Source organism: Streptopelia decaocto, assembly GCF_964273445.1.
Source record: "Streptopelia decaocto genome assembly, chromosome: 7".
NCBI classification, from domain to species: Eukaryota; Metazoa; Chordata; class Aves; order Columbiformes; family Columbidae; genus Streptopelia; species Streptopelia decaocto.
In genome coordinates this window covers 28028610-28048609 of record NC_138661.1, presented here as the reverse complement: position 1 = coordinate 28048609, position 20000 = coordinate 28028610, and the positions used below count along the sequence as shown (strand labels likewise).

The following is a 20000-nucleotide window of genomic DNA, read 5'->3' as shown; positions in this document are numbered from 1 at the left end:
ATAGCCATGAGTACTTCTGTAAATGACGATAAGAATCCAAAAATTAAAGATACAAAAGGTCGATTTACATAAACTCAGAATTCCTAGGTTTTATGGGAATCAAGAAATAAGACTTCAAGGACAGTTGTTCAATTTTTCATGCTCACTGTACCCAACTTCATTTTCTTCCCTTACTCTTCATACGTTATTTTCTGTTATTTCCCAAAGTGTTTGTTCTAGAGTTAGTATTCCTAAAGGACTTAGGCCTGATTTAGCTTGCCTTTTTGAAATTATACCTCCATATTTTCCCATCCCCAAATTGAACTGCACAACTGAAATTATCTGTTGTGTATCTTTAGTTACACAGGGCTTTAAAATTGAGTAATTCTCAAAGGTATGTAGACACCTAACTTACACTAGTCTTTTGAACATTTTTATTGTTTTTATCAAATTCTCGTCTACTTAATCATATATTTGGGGATTTGTGATGCACAGAGCAGTAAATATTGGAATGCTTTTATCATAGGATCTCTCAGCTAGAGCTGCTTAATATAAAAACTGTAGATAGACACCATGAGATTTCTTCCTTTTCGTCTGTATTTTACATCATCAACTCTCATTTCACGTGCTATTACAGTTGGAAGGTTTTCATAAGTTCCTCTTCCGTATATACAAAAAATAAATTATTAGACTTCCTTTTTGTTTACCTTCTGCAGCTGATTTCTCCAGAAAAGGAGGTTTGATGCTGGAGCCTTGGGAGCTTGAATTTCACGTTCTGCTCCAACTTTCTTTTGTGAGAAGCTGTGAATAAGTTTCCGGTCCCCCAAAAACTGTGTCATGCTTTCTACCCCATGCTTTCTACCCCATTTTGAGCTTCTTCTCAGTGAGGGTAACGGAACACTGGAACAGGCTGCCCAGAGGGGTTGTGGAGTCTCCCTCTCTGGAGACATTCAAAACCCGCCTGGACACATTCCTGTGTAACTTCATCTAGGTGTTCCTGCTCTGGCAGGGGGATTGGACTAGATGATCTTTTGAGGTCCCTTCCAATCCCTAACATTCAGTGATTCTGTGCTTTTCAGACTGAAACTAGGACAGGTTTTCATTAAATAGAATATATTTTAAATTGTGGGGTTTGAACATTTTGTAATCATGATGTGTATCACATTTTTATGTTTTATTTTAGTTTTCTATTTATGCATGCTGTGGAGCTCGACGGCTGCTTGAAAGACTATATTCTGTGGCCTATATATGATAGATTGAGTACTTTCTGCCTGTGTTTTGAGGAGAATTACAACAGCCCTCATCCTCTGTGTAGTTTACATTTCTGTGCAGCAAGGACTCATAATTTGCAGCATGTTCACAGGCATACTGAAGTCTCAATTACATTCTCAGTTTTTAAATAGCAAATTAAATAACATTCTAAGATATATTTGATATTAACTGATTCTCTGCATTATTGTTTTTATTTTTAAAATGTTAAATAATGTAACCATGTTTACAAAAAGAGGTAATAAGACTAAGCTCAAACTAAAACATGTAAAAGTCCTATTGCAGTGCTTTGAAACTTAAAATTTCACACAAACATTTCACATCATATAAAGCTGTGCCCTAAGTTACACTGTCCAGCAGTGGTAAACTGTCCTTTCATCTGTCAAGTTTAGTTTACAGAAAATTACTGATTTATTTGTTCTAAAGTAGAGAAAAATTGTAAAGTATTTCTTTCCTAAGAGACTCATGTACGATAAACAAAATATTTGTTTCTAAACAGCAAGCTTTATTCCCATCTCCGATGAAACGTGAAAATAGCACTTCTTCACCTTTCGAATTGGCTCCTTCATATTATTCATGCTAGTCCTTTCTCACTAATTTCATGATTATAATGAGGCAATGGCATGCTAGTTAGCACAGAATGACCTTCTAATTGAAAAGCTGTAAATTCAGTCTCAGTGGCCAGCACTGGCAGAAATTTAAATAAATAGGGCTGCAGAGTCCTTCCAGTGGGCTGGCCTCTTGACCACGGTGCTACCAAAGCCCCAGTAACCTGTCATCTGGCAACCGTTTGTAACTCCTTGGTGTTAACTGTCTGTCTTGTTACAAGAAAGGTGAGCATAAGAACAAAGAGCAAGGAGTCTTTTAGTGGTTAAACAGAGGATTTTGCATTTGAATATCTTCAATATCTAATCTAATACTACGCTTTATAAAGCAGCCTCTCAGTCACATAAGGCTTACTGTTTAATTTCCAAATCATGAGAAAAAGCTGGCCAGATTGATGCATCAATAATTCCTGTCTCTTTATACAGTTTTTCTTGATCATAGTTTTAATGTTTGTGCATTTATTATTTGAAAGCACTAATAACACAGGTTTAATGAGATTTTCTTTCTGACAAGCACTTAAGATACTACTGTGATAAGGTCTTTTTAAGTGATAGGGAAGATGGATGGATAGTTGTGAGCAACTCTGAGAAACTGTGCAGCATTCAGTGAGTCTTAGGGAGAGACAGTTTGGGAAATGGTCACAACACATTATCCTACCCACACATAAATTAATACCTCTTCTGATGTTGGTGCTTGGCACTATCTCACTAAAGTTCAAAACCCTAGCTAACGCTATATTAGCAGTAACGAATAAGACTTGATAGTCTTGTATAATATAGAGCAGCTTTATGCTGTCAGTGCCATGCATCTTTATCAGGAATACATCATACAGACAATGGAAATTTTCCATATCCTTTAAAGTTTTGCATTCTGTATATTTGGTTGTTAGACAAATAGAGCAAGCTTTACTGACTTCATTTTCATTCTTGGCAGCATGTTTTTATCATAAGGCAGATAGTCATTAATTTACAGAATCAACGCTGGGAACAGCTTTTGTGATCTCATATTAAATTTTCCCCTGAATCCGCCCCTTGGCAAAAATTACTCACATCGTTAAAAAATATTTAATTAGGCTGTAGTTTATACCCAGCTCACTGGGGAAATGTTGGAATTAATATGATTTGCATGAATTCTGTTTCTCTTTTTCTGGTAGAGATTAGTTTTGAATTCAGTTCAGAGGGTCGCTGACACTGCCAAGGACTCACAATCGTGAAGGTCAAACAGGTAGCAGATACTTCCCCTGGGTAGCTTCCCTGAAAAGACAGCTCAAAATTGCTTTTAATTATGGGTTACCTAAAAGGCCACTTGCTGGTTTTATTTTTCCACAGATCTCTGAAACATGATGTGGCTGAAAGTTCTAGGTAGACCACATCAGTTCAGGTCTAAAAAACAAACTAAGTCATGTTTTCATATATTTTTGTTTTCTTAAAAATGAATAGCATACAAACACCAGAGATTCATGCATGCACAAAAACAGGCATACAAACATATATGCATGCCTTTAAACCATTATTTTTGGTGTTGGTTCCTTTATTGCAGTGGGCAGAGCCCAAAAATTTCTTTCTCTTTCCTAAGGTTTGTAGAAAAAAAGAAAAATTAAAAAAAGAATATTTTGGAAGGAAAAGTATTTTCCTTCATAGCAATGTATCCACCAGCTTAATTATTCTTCACAAGATAAGATATAATGTTTAGTTATGCATTCTCTTGTTTATGATTTCAAGGGTTAGAAAAACCCCTGGGGATCCACAATCCTGTGCTTTTTAAAAAGAGAATTTAATGGAAACTTTAATTAATAATCTAATCAATCAATTAATCTCTGTTACATAATTGTTGAAATCTAATTCTCCTTCACAGCTCTGTCTATACAAAGAAAAACGAAATGGCTGCCCACTTATGAGGATGATGGGGAACCATTACAGACACAAAGAACAAGTGAAACTGTAATAGTTTTATGAAGCTGGCATAGATAGCATAATGCTAACAACATACTCTTGATTTTGGGATAGATCACAAAATGTCAGTGTAGCGAGCTGCTGTGCAGTTCATTTCAGAAGTACATTTTTTCTTCAGATGTGTATAAAAAATGTAAGAACAGTTCCTAAAACAGTTAGGAGTTGACCTGTTCGTTTTGCAGAAACTCTGACAATTATGGCATATCACTAGTCAAAAAATCCAGTTAAACAGTGAGTGTCACGTAGTGCTGGCTTTTGCCTTGAGTTCGGAAAACGTAAACCATCTGCTTTATGAAATATGTGCAGACCACACCATGCTAGTCATGTTGACTAGCCAACTGTTGATAAATAAATGTTTATATATCAAGAGATTTATATAGGGCTTCTATCAGTACTGCAAAGGTGAGAGTCAGTTTGACCCTTATTTCTAGGACTGTGAGTCAATCCAGCCTCTCTGGAGCCTGGAACCCTGCCAGAGGTGCCTGCAGTACTGATGGCAATTTAATTGATAACAATGCAGATGAAGATTCTTTCATGCACAAACTCATCTCCAAAGCAGACTCTGTGTATGAGTGTCTGTATTCTTTCAAGTACTCAAAAAGGTCCATTAAGAGAGCCTTATGTGTAGGAAAGAGAATTAAATCATAGATAGGGCTGCACATGTGTTGTACAGCTTCTGACACCAGGTTTCTACTTTCTTTTGAAAAGTGAGTTCTTAGAGGAGAGTTTTACAATTTAGTGAAGAGCCTTCTGCAGAGAAGTGTGAAAATATAAACCAACTTTCAAAAAGGAAGTTGAAGATTTGTATATCCTTAGCGATGTATTTAATATTTTGGGCTACATACCATGTGCTACAGTCAATGCAATCTGTACATCGAAGCTCCTATAAAGTGTGAAATGTAGGAATTGTATTACACTTTGAGGTGAGACTTTACACATAGGAAAATATGGTTTGTGGACAATTTTTGGACTGTAAAAAGCTAAATAGATATTTACATCAATATCTCATTTAGCGTCTTTTAGTTCTTTCCTACAGTAATAAAAAAAAGCAAGGAACAAAACATCATACTGAACTATCATTGAACCTAATTCCCTATCTCTTAAATTCAGTGATTTACCATTTCTTTAAAGCAGTATATTTTTCCTTTTATCTCTGGCATATTCATTTTCCAGCCTTTCACAAGATTCAAGTCCTGATGGCTTGATATTACACTCCTTTTGGCAAGGGAAGGCCACAGCTTTATTTGCAGCACAAATTTGTCCAAATACACTAGTATTAATTGTGCACACTACATACAAAAATAATAGCTTACCTTGCCAGCAGGCAGACTTTCAGTCAGTGATTATAATACTCTTTTCCAACTGAAGAGTTTTGAATTTTCTTGCCTGTTAGTGAAAAACTGGCCATTCTAACCCACAAAAGTATATTGCTTTAAAGAAGGCAAGCCAGAATTTCTCACCCTATTTTGTAGCAACTGAAAAATTCAGTTATATTTATTTGCCTGCATCCTTATGCTATGCTTCTGCTCTTTTACTTTTTTCTTCCTCCTGTTCCTCAACTGGGCATCACTGTCCCTCGCAGAATCCAGGGACCATTATTCCATAAATACACCATTTTAGCTGCATCTGTTATAAAACATGTATTATACACCCAATATGATTTACAACAACTTACAATAAAATGCTAACATTATGCTGAATAGAGCCTTAGGAAAAGCCCATCAAACATACAAGTTCCCATGGTAGTAAGTTGTGATACACCATCTGGATTCCAGCAGCAAGGCAATGCCATACAGTTTTCCAAGCAGACATTAAAAGCATGGCTACAGAACATGTGAGGTTTAAGACTGTCATACCCAAATTATAACATTTGTAATCCCATTCTGTTGTTATTTCTGCTGTTTGGATCAGAGGCAGCTCTATGGATAGCTCTGAGGATGCTGACCATGCAACAAGCACTATTAACATGTTCGACTAGAGCAGTAGTTACATCTCAGGAAAAAGGTCTTGGAGCCACTATGGATAGTTCTCCAAAATCATCAGAAGCAGCGAAAATGTTGATCACCACGAGAACAGATATTGAGGTTAAGGCAGAGAGCATCATTCTGCCATTTCAGAAAACCTTGGTGTTCTCATGTCTTGAGGACTATGAGCAGTTCTGCTACCTGCATCCAAGCAGGAATATTGTGGAGTTACAGTACAGAGAAGGGTAACTACAATGAGCAAGATGTTTGAACAGCTTCATTACAAGTGGACAAAAAGGCTGAGACTTTTTGATTTGGAAAAAAGACTAATGGGGCATTATTACAAAATGAAAAGGGTTGTGGTTTGAGGCAGGCCTTTTATTCACAAAATCCTGCAGTACTAGAATTAGGAAACACTCCTTGAATCTATAGAATCATAGAAACATAGAATGGTTGGGTTGGAAGGGACCTTCAAAGGTCATGTAGTCCAACCCCCCTGCAGTGAGCAGGGACAACTTCAATCACATCACGTTTCTCAGAGCCTCGTCCAGCCTGGCCTTAAATGTTTCCATTGGGCATCTACTGCCTCTATGATGAGACCAGTTGAAAACAGATAAAATAAAATATTTTTCTGTGATTGATAAGTATCCATTTGTGCAAAACATGGATTAGGCAGGTCCATAGACAACAGACCCATAAACAAACACTAAAGGGAACAGGCAATGATGTATTCTGTGACATGCCTAACGCAACTAGCGCTGAACATGGGCACTCTCACATACTTTGCGTAACAGTAACTTCTGATGCCACTGCTGGAAAGTGAACGCTGGGTTAGGTGAGCTACTGGCCTGGTGCAGTAGTGCATTTCTCAGGTTCTTATGTTTGGTTCTTATGTTCTTACCATTGCTTAATTAATCCTTGGAAGTGCACATGGGGTAAGAAAATATTAGCCTAGCCATTTGATGTAAAGGGAATATGAATCATTGTGGATTTATCTAAGATGTGCAAGTGAACACAGGAATTCATAGTCAGAAAGTTACCAGCCCAGACTTCCAGTCTGGACCTAATTACTCAGCTAAAATTCTAGCCTGTTAATAGATTGGAGAAATGCTCTTCTTTCCTCCTTCTTTTCTTTTATGTTCCTATATGATGATACCTATGGAATCAAACCCATGCTCAGAGTGGGAGCAGTACAAGATAGATGCTGGACCCCGACAGAGCTTATGTGCTGTCAGAACAGCAGGACTGTTCAAAGAAGTATTGAAAAGGCTCTGACTGTGATTTGCTGTGTAAGAGAGACACTGGAATGCATTAGCTGTGGGAGATGAAGAAAAATGAAAACAAAGGAATTATTTTATATATAAGAATATGAAATAATGAATAAGAGAAAGGGGAAATCCTAAAGGACATGTGTTTACTTGTTACAAATGCTTGAGGAAGGGACCATGTTTTATGCATTTTACCCTACAGTGAAGTCCCAACAGTGGCAGCGTCATGGATGTTCAAATCATACAAAACAACTTTAGTTAGATGTAATTAGAGGACAAACTTAGTTTTCAAAACTAAGGTTAGCTGACATATAACTCACAAAATAAAGATTGCTCTGAGTTTAAAACTAATATTGCTTTCTTTGATTACTGTTTTGCTATTTCTTAGTTAGTAGATACTGTGAGTGATGCTGGAGAGAGGACTGAACTTCATGTGTTGCCCTTATTGTCTTGTTGCCATTCACTGTTGCTCTACTCCCTGGATGCATCACTGAAAAGGCAAGGAACTCTACCATTCTAAATAGTGGGTTTCATTTCTGAATTAATTAAATGAGAGAAAAATCGTATGAGTAAACATTAACAGTCACTTAAAGCCATGAAAAAGGATGGAGCAGCTGGCTGTAAGTTCAGCTAAGAAATGTATTCGTCATTTGCAGTAGACATAGGCACTCAGGAAGCAGCAAAGTAAAGTTAAGCAGATAGAATAAATACAACCCTTTATAATGTTTCATCAGTTAGTTCAGATGTGTACAATCAGATTGTGTTTGATTTTGGTTTATCTCCAGAAAGACAGTGGTACAACGATTCTGGATTAACATGTTTAGGTTTATGCAGTTATTAGCAGTGGGAAGAATACCACTGTGTGAAGAACTGAAATTATTTTTCCAGGGGTCGCAAGGATATTTATTTTCACTAAATATTGACTGAGTTATGTAGCCAAGGTATAGACAGTGAGTTGACTAACAGACACCTATATCTTTTGCTGTTCTTGTTTTATTTTATTTATTGTGTGTATTACATTTATCATTCTCCTCCAGAAACTCCATTTCCTTCCTTGTTTTTTACAGTTCTGATTCTCTGTAGTCATATCCATGATTACTCACTCTATATCTCCTTTATTAGCTCTTAATTTCCCTTTCTTCTGCTGATGTTTCTCTGAGTTCAGCTTCATTTTCACCACTTCCCTCTCATCTCTTCCAAAGATTTCCTTAGGCCGCTATAATTTTGAGTCTCAGATTTTTTCCTACTGCTTCTCTGAATGTTTCCCTTCTCACTGAGCCTTGCAGTTGTATTTAAATCACCTCCTTCTGCATTTCTTGCCTATATCTCAGTCTAGGCAGAAGTGAACTTTTGGCCTACTATTTCCTAACAAGTATTAGGTGATGTAACAGGCAGACACTTCATAAATTTCAGATGCAAAAAATATCACCAAGCTCTAAAGGTGTCTTTTGACTTTAGAACTGAGGACTCTTTGCAATCAGTATGTGTCTCTGAGACTGCAGAACCTTCTCCCTCATGTCTGCTCTTCAGTAGTGCTGAATACTGCAGAAGTGCATATATAAAGTATTTTTTATCCATTCTTCTTTCTCTGTCACAATTTAAAATTCACTCTCATCCCATTATCCAGATTCAGCATTGTGGTTTCATCACCATGCCTTCTATAATATCAGCTGTACAAGTCAGCTCTCCCTAAATCCATTGCATTTTAGATCTGAAACCATCCAAAATTTGTCCTTTCATCTGTATCCATTTCTCAATCATGGTGCTATCTATGACCTTCATTGCTTTAATCTTCCCCTTCTGATCCAACCTCAGTCTCACTTTTCAGTCTGAGCGAAATGCGACTGTTACGTTCTTTTCTTATCAACCTATGAGGATCCCCAAATTTTTATTTTTCTGACAACTGTGCTTCACCTCTTTTATGTTCTCACAGTAATCTCTCAGATTGCATCCTTTCCTGCTTCTGGCTTTCTGGAGCTGCCTCCAGTTCTTGGCAGAAGCCTGTATGTCTCATTCTTTAGCTCTAGCATATCTTGCTCTTATTTTCAGACTGCTTCTCTCCTGTAAAATGCAAATTTTACCCATACTCTTCCACTCCAGAAATTCTTTCTTTTTCCAGAATACTGGGAATTTCTTCTTACCTGGATTCGGTTATATCTTCAACACCAAGACTTTTTCATTTTACATTTCATTTTCATTTCATTTATAATATGTGCAGTGTTGCATAAATTATTAATAAAGAAATCTAAAATTTTTAAAGGAAAGATTCAAAGAAAAATTAAGCTTGAAAAGAAAATGGGAGTTTACTTTGCCTTTCTGCGTTGTCTTCTTACAAAGTCTACATATTTTTCTTTTTCTTATTAAAGAGAAAGCCTACATAGATGAGCTAAATCCCTATGTGCTGGTTTGGGGAATACAATTTTATCAAATCCATAGACAATGTTAAAGACAGTTTAGATGGGAAGGTTTGGAAGTCTGTGACAGGGTAGTAACCTTCTATTGCTTTTTTTAAGTGAAAGAAATAGATTGGGTTTTCTATGAATGTGAATGTTTAATAAACAAGGAAATTCTGAATGAAGTTAGAATATAACTCCTTTTAAAAGCCATATGTTTATTCCAGTAAAATTTGGTGCAGGCTCTCTCTCATTTGAAGGGCAGTACAAGCAATGTCGGTTTGAAGAAATTTCATGTAGCATGCAGGTATATTGTGGTCTAATCCTAAAGAATGTGCATCTTCAAAGGTCTTCAGAATGTTTCAAGCATTTGTTCTTTTTTTTCTCTTAACATGCCTGAAATGGAAATTCATCTGTGAACGATGGTTTTTATTCATGTTTTCGCAGAAGCACATTTGCATGCCCTAGAAAAGAATCAATATTATGAATGAGAACTCTCCCCAAAACTCTTTAATTATATGTCTGTATCAATATGTAATATTTTATGTTTCCTCAGATTTTTTCTTCTTTTAGCTGACACAGGCAGACTTTGAAAGGAGTAAAATCAGCAATGCAACAACGAAATGCATGCAAACTTGTTAAATGTGATGGCAAAATAAAAAGCTTCAGTCGGTATGATCAGTTAAAAAAAAAAAAAAGCCAGCAAACTGTCTATCATGTGATGAAATTTGACAGTAGGGATTATGGCTTTGATGGACCAGAACAGCTAATAGAAGAAGCTGACATTTTTGAAACCCTGCTAATTAAGGGTTCCTTCCTTAATATTAAAATAAAGTCTTTGTCTGGGTTTTATGGTTGGAGAATCAGGTGTTTTCATTAATATATGCCAGTCAGTCTTAATAAGCTTGGAGGGCAGAGGAAGTTATTATTGAGTGACCTTCTACAAAATAAGCATGTTGCTAAGGGCTCTAACCCTGCCCTGTTCAGACTGATGAATCTCATTTCCAATGCAAAAGCTTCACAAGAAATCCAAGTATTCTCGGTGCAATCACAGAAAATAATCCTTGTGTCTCTTGTAATGTCCAGAATTGCCACTTACTATACTACTACTGTACAATGAATATTACAATACATATTATTTTTCTAGCACAATTGTCTACATTTCTGAATTGCTGAGAATAGAAAAACTTATTGTCAAGACACTTGTATTGAAAAGTCAGCTCATTTTAATACTTCTCAAATAGTCATCTACCCCGCTCATGAATTATAATGCACACAATACATCTGACAATGCTAGCTTTGAAAAAGAGATATGTCTGTATTATTACATATTCCTTTTCAAATAGATTTCAAACAGATTTTAAACCATTCATTGAAATTCATTGAAATGATAAATTCACAGTTGGATTTTGATTGACTCTTAATCTAATTTTACATTTGATAAGTTTTCATCTTTTTTTTAGTACTAATTTTGATTTTTCTGTAGATTTTTCAAGTGAAAGGGTGTGGTAAGCTACTAAGACTCATCATATATTTGCTAATAAAAATTAGAAAATGAGCTAGTGAACAAGATGAAGTGTGTGCAGCATTGTGATCACCAGTGATGGGTCTCGTATCAACTCTGTGTGGACTGGGAAATTTCCAGCACCCCAAGACTTTCTGCAGATATTCACTAATGCTGTGTTGTTTTTTGCTTTCCTTTCTTTTCTCTCACTAGGTCAAGTCAGTACTCTTAAGAGGTTCTGTGAGATACTGCACTCATAATAAATACAATGGATAATGGGTGAAATTCAAAGCAACACATCCAGTTTTCTGACCCTATGCTAATAAAATAACATGGCTGCCAAGCAGAAATGTCAGAGTTGGGAGAATATACATGCTCCTAGGTCACTGAGTGAATATCTAAAAGTTGAGTATTTAATAGGAAGCAATCAACTGCATCACATTTGCAGATCTCCTTTCTTTAATTGATGGCACAGCAGATGGATCTACTTTTTTCTTATCCAACCCAAACCAATGTATCACAATCTGTAGAGTATTTGATAAAAGTTATTCCGAACAGGTTTGTTTGTTTCTCTATTTACATTGATGATCAGGCTAAATTGGCTTCAGAGCTCAAACACTGCAACAGAAGTAGATATACATACTCTTGGATAGTTCTTAACCTGTATCATTACATACATAAATATGTTGTAAACACATGAGACAGTTCAAGCCAGTGTCAGTAATCAAAAGACAAAACTGAGGCCCATCTATTTCATTTCTGTTTAGGCATTTTGTTCCCAGGGCATTTTGACAGAGCATTACCTGATAATAAAGTAAAATAAAATAAAGTAAAATAAAATAAATAAAATAAAATAAAATATGCCCCAGGAAACATATCCTTTCTTAAAACAAACAAACAAGCTATCCAAGGCAATGTTTGAGTTATTTCTGAATGCCTAAAAGATGCCACATTTGAATACAATAGCCCTACTTAGTCCAATTAGCCTAACAAATTCTTTGAATATGCAAGGCTCTCTGAATTCTGTTCCATTAAAGTCAAAGCCATCTATGTAACTTGGAATTTTTGTATATCTACTTGAATTATGTATTTGCTGTTTGGGATTTTTGGCTACTTTATCCCTTAAGCATTTTTCCCCCAAATAAAAGTAACTTGATTTAGCTCCATGGCTAACCTTGGTCTTGTTCAATTTGGATGGCTCTGTAGGGAAGGAAAAAGTGCTAAGTGCAGCCTTTTTCTTAGAATGTGTAAAACTGATCAAATGAAAATCCCTGCAGGTCTTTCTTGCTTCTTTGTGCTTAAGAGAAATGGACGGGTGTGGTTGTGGATGTAGCCAGTGGAGGTCAAGGGCTAGCTTAGGTGTGATCAGTGACTTCCACTCTGTTTCTAGTGGGCAGATATGAACAATACAGGGAAAACAGCCCATGTAGTACTTATTAGCATCTCTTTCCACAGGAGCCAAACATTAGATCGGTCTTAGGAATGCTTCTTTCAGGTGCAGTGTTGGGGCATCCAACATATTGCTGCTCTCTAGCTGTTCTTGTTCTTTAGAGAAACACTAGGACTTAATATCTAATAAAGAATAAAAAAAAAAAAAAAAAAAAAAAAAAAAAAAAAAACAAAAAAAAAAACAACAACCAAACCTGCAATATTTTTAGTATTTAAAGAAATGCAACAAAGTACTCAAAATGGTCAAAAAGAAAGGAGTAGGAGTCACAACACTTACATGTCAACAAGTTTTGGAGGATTTTTTTTTCTCAGTGCTTACAGTGACTTTAAAACACCAAAGCTTACTGCTAAAAAGCCTGATCAAAAGCCTGCTGATTTCTGATGATGAAACTCCTGTAGACATTGATGTCAGTAAGAACTAACCCTTGGAAAGAAATATTCCATTCTCATCCGTGTTGGCACTGTGTTGCTAAATAGTATGACAAGGTCTTTCTTACACCCTCAGTGGTATTTTATGCAGTGCCTGCTGGGGCTCATCTAAGAGCCAATATTAGTGCTCATTCACCAAAAGAGTAACGCAGAAATGGTATCTTTATGCAGAAATAGATATTCATAAATAAAACAACTGAAGTCACTTTACTCAAATACTGTAAATGCTGTATTTTTTACTGTAAATGTACTTGAAACAAGGTCATTCATTTTGCTACTGAAAACCAAATAGAGTACTAAGCGAGATTTACTCTTTCTTCAAGAATAAAGGATTTTTGTGAAGGAGGAAGGAAATTTATTCTACAGCAGAAGCCAACAAGTGATTTCCAAACATTGTGAGTGTAAGCTCGGGACAAGAGTTATGTTGGGAAAAGGATGCTCCAGGTTGTTTGGAAAAGACTCCCTGATAGGGTAAAACCAAAGTAAGTGAGGTATCAAGTTTGAAAAGTCATATAATATCAGCATGCCTTGACGAAGTGAAGTGCCAAATCCAGGGTCAGTAAATCTTTATGTTGATTTTCACAATTTAACATTAATAGTGTGATTACAAGTGGCATATGAAATGTGAGGCTTGCACTGAATGTGGCAGGATACAGAGTGCCCAGAGGATGCACCAATGTGCTGAATCATCCATCTTCATTCTGTTAGTCATATAGATGTATGAGTGCTCACAGAAGGGAATGTTTCAGAGCCAAGACCAATGTAAACCAATTGAAAGGATGAGAGAGACATGCCCCAACATATTAATGCAGTACACAACATTTAAGGTCTAGAGCTGTGGGTAGATGGCTAATTTATCATAGAAGGAAGAGCACAGGAGTAGCTGTAACATCCAGAACAGTCAGTGTGTCCTGTTCTACCAACACGTTTGTGAACCCTGTAATAATCTGACTGTAGAAAGTATTATTCTAATACCTAAGTGATCAATATGGCTAATCACTTTTAAGAGGAAGGAATTTATTTGTAGGCAGTATCTTCCTCATCTTTCATAAAACTGAAGCTAAACATCTTGGCAGTTACATTTCCCTCTCACTTTTCAGCTGTTGCATTTGAATGCAGCAATATTTTTCTCTTTCTGCACCCATGCAAGTGTTTTGTGGTGTTCAAACTTGGAGTGACCTCCAATTCTGCATAGCAAGAAAAAAGGATGGAATTTTTCAGACTAGCACAAAAGAAAACTGAAGAGAGATGGGAAGTAGAGAAGACATGAATTACTTGAGGAAGAGAATGGGTTGGCTTGAAATACAAGAATAATCATTTAAACAAAAAAGCTGATAGGAGTTCTGGGAATATTTTCCACAGTGATTAAGGAAAAGTGAATGAGAAATCTCTCCACTTTCCCAAAGGAACAGAAGAATCTTTTTTTCTGTTACTCAATTTTGTAAAATGCAAATGTGTTTTAGAAAGTAGTTGGAGGAAGCTGTGAAATTTGAGCTTTTAAACCAGTACCCCAATTTTCTTCTATAATATGTACCTGTCCGAATCCATCCTGGTACACCCCTGAAGACAGAAGCTGTAAGAGCATCTAAATTTAGAGGCCTTTTCCCACACAACCGTAGTCTCACTCAGGGTTTAGACTGCAAGATTGGAAGGGCATATCTTCCAATGTGACTCAGGGTCACAGGGTCTTGTACAACGAACTTTAATTCCTTCATTCTCAGGTTATATAAAGTTGCAAAGAACTACCATGGGCTATCTCTGTACAAAATGAAGATAAGATAAAATAAACACAAAGGCATGAGAGAAAATGGGGGATGAGCTGAGCAAAAGCAGGTGTCCAAAGATGTCTGGTTAATATCCAGTGCTAGTCTGCCTTGCGTGTACTTGCTCCTGGTAGACTAGGTGACACTTTATGTTGACTGCAGAAGGCTACAAGCTCCCACCCTATTCCAACAGGAAAAATCTCTAGTTGATGACTGCCTAACAAAGAGGTGTTAAGGATTTTATACCCATGGCAAAATTTTCGAAAGAGCTGTCTCAGGCTGAGCATCCAGAATCAAAGGTTGCTTTTGAAAAGTTGACCTTGGCCTTTAGGGAGACACTGAAAAGACTTTTCTTACAATGTTTTCTGAAAGGTAAATTTGAATGTCTTTCTCTATTCCCACATTGGACTAAATTGAAGTGCTTCTACTGATGTCAATTGCTGAAATTTCATGGAGGTTTTTTGTAAACCTATGATAAATTACATACTGCTGTATATATCTATGTGTGTACAGTAATTGAAAGACTTTTTATTCTGTCCTATTAATTGTTGAAGTTTTTCGTTCTCTTTTTTCTACTATTGTACACAAAACTTTATTCAGAAGAGTTTTCAATTTCTGTGTTTGACCTGGAGATACATGAACTAAAATTTAAAGTAAGATAGATAGGAAAAGAACATAGTGTTTCTGCCAAAGCAGCTCAATATTCAGCAGAATCCTGTGATCTGTAAAAGTTATGGAGAGGAAGCTATGATACCGATTAGTTCAGAGGAGAACCTGTTCTAATTGTGATACCTCATCACATTGTATTTTACTCTCTTGTTGGTTTATTATTTTAGAAATTGTAGTACAGTGTGGCAACTGTCATACTGTCTTCCATACTTCATCTCTAATCTTCCTTGTTGGGTTATGTGGAGCTTAGTATCCAGAGAAACAGAAAATAACCAGAAAATGGATAATATAAATGCTTATTCAACTATCCACAATTTGGTGTATTAATCTTAATACAGAGAAATTCAGTATGGCATAGATATATTACAGATTTTTCTGTTGCTGAGCTATTTGTCTCCATATTTCACCTTAAAAAGTATTTAATTAATCACTCCTTAATCATTAAGGAGTGTACACTGCACTGTTCTACAACCTCAAAGTACTGTTTATCTGTTTAATCGTGTGAGATTTACTGTAGCACTAACTTTTGTTGTTGCAATAATACCACAGTTAGAAAGTGTTGCTTGGGACAGGGAGAATTCCAAAGGCTATTGACGTATCTGTTTGAAAAGCTAAATTAATCCTTGTTTCCATTTCCCCAGCAGGATGTGATGATTCTGATTTAGAATTGTTACCTGAGCTTCAAAATAGTAACATTATTCACAAAACTGTGAAGTTACCAAATATGAATTGCTAATATCTCAGATATTTTTATAACTTCCAGCATTTTATGGCATAACAGTGACTTCTTTAAAATATTAAGTCCTCTGAGATTTTTGGAAACATCATGAAAAACAAAAACAAACAAAGCAAAACCAAAGAAGAAATAAAAGTATTGTCTACTATGCTGTAAAAGAAAAGAAAAAAAAATGCTAACCAGTTTTTCTGCTAAAAAATCTGCAGTCTCCTGTTGCTGTAAGCAGATAGAGAGGTCCTCACTCCACAGTCACTTCATTAGTAGCAATCTGCAGCAATTCTCTCAAGTTAACCAGCTGTAAAACCAATGTTACTGAAATAAAATCCAGACCTACCATGGCCATATTTTCTGCCGCATGCCACACTCAATTCTCATGCTTCTTTCAGATTCACACTATCCTTAATAGTAAAACAATGTATCTCAGATACTACAGAGTGGTAATCACTGGTAAATTTAGGTTGTAGCGGTGACCACTGTGACTGAGGAGCAGCAAATGCAGTCGGCATGCGTGACTCATCTTGCTCAGTGCCACGCAAGGCAGGAGTCGAGCTGGAGACCTTTTGACAGCTAGCACAATACCATGCCTGTAGAGCATGTTGCATGCATCCTATACATATTCAGTTCCCTTAGAAAAAAAGGTTTTTTCTACCAATCAGGGCAGTGTATGAAAATAATTTGATCTCTCCATGCTGCATGCATCATGATTATGGACGTGCTGAAGCACCAATAATCAATCTCAGTTACTGGAGAACATGTTGTCACTTGCTGCTCTTAGCCATGCAAAGTGTTGTCCAAAGAAGGAGAAGTAATACAGCTTGATTTTCATGGAGGTATTATTGTACATGAAGTACTGAGAGGTTATACATTATGACAGGAACACAAGCTGCTCAGTGCTGTTCATTTTGCTATGTTTTTATAAATGATTATAGAAATAAAATATAAGCTGAATGGCCACACTGTCAGTTAGAGTACCTTGGGCTTTTCTCCCACTTTCTTCCACCCATTCAAGCAACTCACAGAGGTGACATTATCGGGCAATTTTTCCTCCTCCCAATGAACTGTTTGCTGTCTGCAGGGATTAGTTTAAAATGATCCAGTCCATATCCTATAAAATTGACTTTTCTTTGTAAGTGGCAGCTGGCAACAGAACAGTTCAGAGGTGCAGAAATCATCCATATTAAGCAAAACAACCAAACATTCATTTGCATCCCATTTACCTGGAGGAAACTTTACCCCAGGTGTAATGTTAAGCACGTGCTAAGTGTATCGTTGAGTTGTAAAACCCTGAAAAGTCTGCTCTTTCTCTGCAGCAAAAAGAAGCCTAAAACTCAGTGAGTGCTACTGAATTGACTTCCAATGAGTACAAAGTAAATTCATTTGAAGGGTGAAAAAAAATCTCATAAGTCTGCGCCTCGTGACAAAGATATTGTTACACCCAGAGCTGTAAATCTGACAAAGGCTAAATTGGCTAATGACAAGACTCAACCTGTGCAATTATATAGGGTCTTCTCAAAGTCTGATATTTCCTTCTAGAGTCTGTATTTTTTAGGCTACGGACTGAAATGAAGCACACTATTAAACTGCCACTTCTGAGTATTGAGTTGTTCATGGCTCCTCTCTATTTTTGTCACCCAAGGTTGCAACAATTTTCTCAGGGTTTTCTGTTGTTACTGCCATACTAGTCCACAGTATAGCTAGGTCATAGCATCATTTTGGATGATCTTGAGTTCAGCTCAAGATTGGCAGTAAGAACAAATTAGATCATAGTTCTTTTTGTAATCCTGTATGGAGAAAAGGAAAATATAATTGCATTTTTGTTTTATCTTTCATGCTTACAACCCTAGTGTCATTAACAAGTCCACACTCTGAAACCATACAGGTTTATTTATAATGTCTTGTAACAGTAATGAATGAACTAATAACAATAACGTTACTCAAAAAATCCTCTTGTTTTTGATTTGTGTAAAATACCTTAATAGAATGTATTCAAAATTCCAATTTGAGCAACTAGAATTCTGTTTCCATGGGTTTGGTAACAGTGATGATGAACCTTGCCATTGCTCCTTATTAAGACCTTGTCACAGGGAGTGTGCTGAAATTTCCCTTACTTTGCTTCACCATGAGCTCCTCAGATCGGGGTCTCTTGCTTGTTTCCTGAAGACAAGTAAAGATAGCCAAGGTCTGTGTCTGGTAAATGTCCTGCCCTACAAAGCCCATACATTTTTGTATTTCTGCTATTAGAGCAGTTTATTCCTGCACTTCTGCTTTCTCATTTCAATTCTGCTGTGGCTGCTCTTGAACCACGACTGATTTCTGGGCAAGCATGAGCAAGGTCGGTGTGGAAAGGGGCGTCCTGGGTGTCATGTTGCCTTTGCTGCCTCAAACATTTATGGTTAATAATTTTATACATAGCATATTCTGAGGTAGTTTATCTTGTCACCATTCGCTATGGGATGTGTGAGTACTTGTGTTTGAAATGGGTACTTGGACTTCATAGTTTAATGTAGTTAATAATGCAACCGTAGAATGAAAGATATGCTGAAGTATTTCAAAAGAGGAGTTGTGATTGAAATACGGTAGCGAAGAGCTGACAGACAGAGTTTATCAAAGTGCTGCAGTTTAGCTTTATACAGGAGAGTGGCTGTTTTCATATTCACTAATCCCCAAATAACCATCAAGAAATATTAAAATACACATTTTATTACTTTCATTTAATTTCTTAATTGCTCAAATTCAGTTTACCAATTTATTGCTGTGTGAAATGCTTAGAGGCGATGCGTACATTAAAGGGATTATTTACATGTAATCCCTCCCTCCCAAAGGATACAAACTGATCATTTATGAATCCTGATTTACACTGTGTAACAATACCAGATGAATGAAATAGTTACTGTAGAATGATGTAGCTCCTGGAAGTGCAATACTGTGTGGAGTATGATTTAGTACTAAAACTGAACTCTTTCATTTTCGCTGATGATTTTAGTAAAGGTGCGTGAACTTCACTTTTAGAATTTAGATGAACCAAACTAAAACTGCTCTCTGCAATTGAACCGTTTATTTTCTGGGAATATGTGCAATCAAGACATTAAATTTAACCTTGGGGAAAAGTCTATCTTAAATTGTAACCCATGTTCTATTTGGAGTGTGGATTATTTTCAGCTAGGGTTATGATTTTACAGGAAAGAGATTTGTAATTAGTTTTAACATAATTGGCAGGGATTTGCCATTGAGATGCAGCCTTGCAGCTTGCTCCCTGCCTGTGGATATCACTGTGGGTATCTGTTTGCCAGCCAAAAGGTGTGAAAGCAAGATGTAATAAGAGAAAGGAGAAACCAGAAACATTAACCACAGTGAACTGAAAGGAACAACACTTTAAAAAGTCTCTAAGTACATTATATAGAAGAAAATGTCTTTAACCTGCAGTCTCCTCGTTGCACACCTTTGCAGAATGATAAAATTCACCTCCAGTTCAAAAGCGGTATTTGCTTCTCCTATCCCCGTGCCTTCTATTTGGCCAGACATAACCTGTTTTGTTAGAAATGCTCAGATTCCAAAAGCATGACCATCTGTGCCAGCAGTAAATAACATTAGGATTTAGGAGAATCTGCAAAAGCAATAGTCTCTAGCTTAAAAATTGAATACCTGAAACCTTAAATACTCTGTCTCTGTTGCTTAAGAATTACTCAGCCTTTCAGCTTGTTTAGAATTCCCCCTCATCCTTTTTGTGGGGATTTATATGTGCTTGTGCTTAACTCTCATTTCCCCGTGGATTGTGGTCTCTGTAGACTTGCAAATACAAAATAATTAAATGTTTAAAGAGATGCATATTCTCTGTTTTATTAGATTGAGACAGAATAAGCTGACACCAGCAAAAGAAAACAAACAGTTTGCCAGTCCAAAGCCTGCCTGACCTTCCGTATACCTAGCATTCTCTGGTGATTATTGAGCTATTGAACTTCATTGATGAAAAATTACTTATGTGCATATATTCTTAAATTCTGTGGCATAGCTTTAGATAA

The 20000-nt window shown here is 36.5% G+C and overlaps 1 protein-coding gene across 2 annotated transcripts in view; it reads left to right on the top strand.

Annotated features, from left to right (window-relative positions):
- The window catches only part of NPAS3 (neuronal PAS domain protein 3), a 608602-nt gene that overhangs the window by 486019 nt on the left and 102583 nt on the right, over positions 1-20000 (top strand). The window lies entirely within an intron of this gene.